Source organism: Astyanax mexicanus, chromosome 21 (genome assembly GCF_023375975.1).
Source record: "Astyanax mexicanus isolate ESR-SI-001 chromosome 21, AstMex3_surface, whole genome shotgun sequence".
NCBI lineage: Eukaryota > Metazoa > Chordata > Actinopteri > Characiformes > Acestrorhamphidae > Astyanax > Astyanax mexicanus.
Window position 1 is genome coordinate 15,772,336 of NC_064428.1, and position 6,000 is coordinate 15,778,335.

A 6,000-nucleotide genomic window follows, 5' to 3' on the forward strand; every position below is an offset into this window, starting at 1 on the left:
TGCTTTCTCAGGTTTGATGTGGAAGTTTTGAAAGTTGACAGCTCTGTCCGACGGGGCACATTTTGCATTGCGATAGGAAGTTATTGCCATGTTATTCTACGCGAGAGCATCTGTGTGCCGGCGCAGCCGCGCCAATTTTTTTTTTTTTTAATTCAGACAGTTTTTTTTTTTAGTCAGTAACGGGGAGTTTCCAATGTAGTGAAGTAAATTACTTGTGTCAAAATGTACTTGAGTAAAAGTAAAATTACCTATGTTAAAAACTACTTTAAAAATTACAAATTACTCATAAAATCTACTCAATTACAGTAATGTGAGTAAATGTAATTCACTACTTTCCACCTTTGCTAAATTCTGGCTGTTACACTGTATATGGTGAAGTAATACATGGAGAGCTTCGGTTACAGTGCATTACCGGTTAATAATGTCACTCATAAAAAGCCTTTCAGCCAATCACATTGCAGGGTCGGAAGTAACTGTGGTATAATAAATAATAATTGTGGCAGGGGTGAAGTGTTGATAGTCCACATTTTCAATCAGCGATAGATCTGGCGATGTGGCTGATTATGGCGTAGCATCTGTGTTGAGATGTTGAGATGGCAGTAGTATGTGGACGAGCATTGTTCTGTTGGAATAGCGCACCAGAGTGTGCTTAAAAACTGTAGAGTAACATTGGATTGTTCCATTGTCATTCTGACTCCCTCCATTACAGTCTGGCGCTACTACCCACCGAGTTTCATTCCTGTCAGTTGATTCTTTCTGGGTGCAGTGATGAGTGTAACTGTGAAGCAGTTGATCAGCTGTTTTTTCCAGGAACGTGAGAAACTGATATGCTTTAAATGACATGATTAGACTCTCCATATGCTGCACTAGTGAAGAGCTCCCTGGAGAAAGTGCAGGCACTGTTTGTTAGGATATGGTTTTGAGCAGTGTTGAGTGAGAAGCTGCTGAATAGAAATATTCTTGTGCACACCACTAGTGTAAATATATACAGCTCACATACAATGCTGTAAAAAAGTATTTACCCCTTACAGATTTCTTTTGTTTTTATTTTTTATCATACTTACATTTTTCAGATTATCAAACAAACTTTCGTATAAGACAAAGATAACCAAAGTAACCCCCCCTGCTCCCCATAATTAACCGTGATTATACCACAGTTAGGTCCAATCCTGCAATGTAATTGGCTGAGAGGCGTTTTATAAGTGCCATTATCAGCCGGTAATGCACTGTAAACGAAGCTCTTCATGTATTACTTTGCCACATGAAGGTAACCTAGCAACGATGCAGCGCTTACAAACCAAACAGTGCAGCTACAAACAGAGCAGCAATGGAACTATTTTAACTCGCAGTGTTTATAACCAAACAGATCATATTTTTTCTTCCTCTTTAACTCAAAATCTTTTAATAAACAGCGAAAATGGAACCGTGGTGTAATTGCAATATTGAGCTATATATAACGTATAATAGTGCCACTGCTGTGCCTGATCTGCGGCCAATATTACACGTTATAGCACTCTCTTTTTTTGTGTATTATTGCTTTATTAACTACATTTTGTGGAAAGCTGAGTTCAATTTCACTATCCACAAATCATTTGTGAATTTGTTGATTGTAGAATCAACAAATCACTTAAATAGAACCTGTCTGACAACATGAAGCAATACATTATGCTGCGATCTAAAGAAATTCCAGAACAGATGAGAAAACAAAAAAGTCATTGATCATCTATCAGTCTGGAAAAGGATACAAAGTCATTTCTAAAGCTTTGGAACTCCAGTGGACAACAGTTAGAGCTATTATTCATTAATGGAGAAAACATGGAACACTGGTGAATCTTCCCAGGAGTGACCAGCCTACCAAAGTTACTCCAAGAGGGCATGGACAACTCATCCAGGAGGTCCCAAATGTTTTAAAGAACTGCAGGTCTCACTTGCCTCAGTTAATGCCCAAGTGTTCATGATTCAATATTAAGAAAGAGAAAATGTCTTCATGGGAGAATTCCAAAGCATAAAAAAACATTGCTGACCAAAAAGAATGCAACGACCCATCTCACATTTACCAACAAACATCTTGATGACCCCAAGACTTTTGGAAAAAAATTATGTGGGCTGACAAAAATGAAACATGTTGGAAGGGGTTGTGTCCTGTGGCATACAACACATAATTAAAAAAATGAACATCATACTGAATGTAAAACATGGTGGTGGTAGTGCGATGGCCTGGGGCTGCTTTGCTGCTTAAGGACCTGCACAACTTGCTGTAATAGATGGAACCAGGAATTATGCTGTTTAGCAGACGATCCTGAAGGAGAATCTCTGGTCATCAGCTCAGGCGTACTTGGGTTCTGCAGCAGGACAATGATCCAAAGTACATCAGCAAGTCCATATTTAAAAATAACGAAATAAAGGTTGTTCATGATTAAAAACCCTCTATGTGTCTCTTCTGTAAAGAAGAGTGGAACAAAATTCCTCCACAGAGATTGGAAAGACTCGTTGCCAGTTATCGGTAAAGTTTGATTGCAGTTGTTGCTGCTAAGGGTGGCAGAACCAAGTTATTATTTTTAGGGAGAAAATAATTTTGCACACAGGGCTAGATAAACTGCTTTTTGTATTTACTCAGGTAACTTTTGTCTGATATTGTAAGTATGATAAGAAAGCAAAAACAAGAAATCTATAGAGGGGCAAATACTCTTTCACAGCACTGTAGGTAGAAAGCTTCAAGAGGCCAAAGCAGTTCAGCCTTTAGTAAATTTCCCTCAGCTTGTTGATAATTAGCCGGTTTGTATGTATGCTGAACCAAATATTGTTCTCAAGCTTCAGTTTTCTCCATTTTATGTTTTTTCTTTTCTCAAATTCACAGTTATCCTCACGAGCTACGCACATTTCCTGCGGCTGGTCTTTTTGCTCAAGTGAAGTTTTTGCCCTCGAGTGTAGATAGGGGTGAATTTGATAATTTGGGGGTGGGGTCAGGGTCATCTCCATCAGCGAATGCTATTGGCTGATATCTCCAGTTTTTGTGAGTGACTGCCTACTACCTCTCCTGAGAGGGGGTGTTTTTCCTGGTGAGGGTTCTGAATTCAGCACCATAGAAGTGCCTAAATCTGCAACCCCGCCATGAAAAGCACCTCTCTTGGCAGCTCGACCGCACCGTCTTCTTGATAAAAGCAGATTTGCTTTAGCTAACTTTAATTAGAAATGCACTCCTGAGAGGGGGTGTTTTCATGGTGGGGGTGCAGATTTCAGCATGCTTTCAAAATCAAGAAGTTTATTTTCAAACAATTTCTGCTTTTTCTGCGGTATAATTTTTGAGAGGGCCAAATCCACCTATTTCTGACAACCTGACAAGACTGTTAGTGATCATTATTTATATCATTATATATCGTTCCACAGCTCAATACTGGGGGCTTTATACTCCGCTAGCCCATGCCTGCCATGGTTCTTGTTCTTTTTCTGCCTGGGATAGTTTACAAGGACTTACAGTGTGAATGTGGATATCAGGAAAAGGTGACCATAAACATTTTGGAAATATATCATATTTATGTATGGATCCTTCTAATGTGCATGACGGAGCATGTGTTAGTTTTCCCGTTTTATGCTTCTTTAGGCTTTCTGTGATCCATCATGTAGGAATCTGCAGGAACACAGATTGTAACGCATGTAAAGCTACTAGAATAGAAATGCTAACATATGCTAATGTGTGTTGACTGAGTCAGAGCTGATACGCTGAGTGGATTATGCCTGTTCATTCTGCTGCTGATCCACTCGAACCTACAACAGGGGATGTAGTCTGAAGCATAGAGTGCAGTACTGCTACCCAATAGGTTTCTCATTTACAACACCACTGCAAATAAAGGTGTTGGTTACTGGCTGATGGATGACCTAGATGGAGGTTCAGTGCATCACAAAAGTGATTACTCCCCTCACATTTATGCAGATATTTAAGTATGTATTTTCGTGGGAAAAGACTGACAAAATGACACTTTGACAGAAGGAAAAGTAGTCTGCAGCTTACATAACAATGTAAATGTATTCTTCCCTCAAAATAACTGTAACGGAGAGGAGGAAGGATGCAAGCGCAAGTCTTTATTTTTCCATTATTTAAACTTACAAAAACAAAACACTAAAAAACAGAGGATAAACTAAAAGATGAAACAAACCAGCAAAAATAACAAATTAAGAAACAAACTACAAAAAGCAAACCTGAAACACTGAAGACAAAAAACACAGCTGGTCTGAGGTTAAACAAAACAGATAAGCAAGATCTGGACAGAGTAACGGAACAAGATCAGACAAAAAGCGCGACAGATAACAAAGGAGCACATGGGGTATTTATACACAGGCAAACATAAGGGACACCTGTGGGAGCTAACAAGGGGGCGGGGTTACAAATGAGACAAGAGGTTACAAAACTAACGGCTAAGGCGGGGCTGGGGCGGAGACAGAAGGATAAACAAAACAAATGGCTAGGGACACAAGACAGAAAAACAGAGACAGACACAGGCTAAGGTGTGACAATAACCCAATATAAAGCCATTAATGTCTAAACCACCTGCAACAAAAGTGCGTACACCCCTAAGAGACAAAACCCTTAAATTTCCAAATTAAGCACTGCCTGTCATTTTCCCTCCAAAAATGTCACGTGTCTCGTTAGTGTTACTAGGTCTCAGGTCTACATAAGGAGCAGGTGTGTTCAATTTGTTTTGTAGTACAGCTCTCACACTTTCTCATACCGGTCACTGAAAGTTCCAACATGGCACCTCATGGCAAAGAACTCTCTGAGGATTTTAAAAAAGACGAATTGTAGCCAAGGCCCTGAAACTGAGCTGCAGCACAGTGGCCAATAGCATCCAGCATTTTAAAAGAACAGGGTCCAATTAGAACAGCCCTCTTGTTGATTGTCCAAAGAAGCTGAGAGCAAGTGCTCAGCGTCACATCCAAATGCTATCTTTGAAAGATAGGCGCAGGAGTGCTGTCAGCATTGATGCAGAGATTGAAGAGGTGCAGTTAAAAGTTTAAACCCATTGAGCGAGAAAACTTCAGTTTTGGGTTTAATATACTAAACATGGAAATGAATAAATAAAACGGTAAAATGGTAGCAGTGGGAGTCTGTGTCTATATATGACTATAATTTCCCTGCAATATATTTAGCCAAATGTTTTTTCCATTCAGCTTTAGCAAGAATAGTGTTTGGTGACACCACAAATGTTTTGTAAACCTATATTAAGAAAGCATGTTATGAATAGCATGTTTAAGCATAGGTTTTGTGTTTAGAATTCCCTTTATGTGCATCTTACAACATGCACGATCCCTGATTCCCAAACTGTGCACTACTACCACACTAAATACACTCATCCACAAAAAATAGTTGCACCCAGAAAGACCCAACTGACAGGAGTGACTCTTGGTGGATAGTCATGATTAACTGCCATGCAAAGATAGGCGCAGGAGTGCTGTCCGCATTGCTGCAGAGATTGAAGAGGTGGGACGTCAGCCTGTCAGTACTCAGACCATATTCTGCACACTACATCTAATTGGTCTGCATGGCTGTCACCCCAGAACACAGCCTCTTCTGAAGTTTGTACACAAGAAAGCCTGCTAACAGTTTACTGAAGACATGTCAACAAAGCACATCCGGAAAGAGTACCGGAACCATGTCCTATGGTCTAATGACTTAACCCTGATTCAACAAGTCCTGATTGAAGTTTTGCATCACAAGGATGCCCATTTACTGCCACTGATCCTTGTTGTCTGGATATGGGAAAAGTAAGCAGACATTGAGACCTAAGACAAGGCAAGGCTTATGAGGGTCTCCTGTTCAGTCATGATGGGTCATTCTATCGATAGTGGTCTGAGAAGAGAGAAACCAGACAAGGGCTCTTTGTGGCCAAGGATCAATGATCTAGAGGCCAACAAAAAAACAGACCAGTCTTAAGGCCCATGCGGACCCCTGTGTACTAGTAAAAGTGCCTTTGTATAAAACAGTTTTCACTGGATTGCATTTGT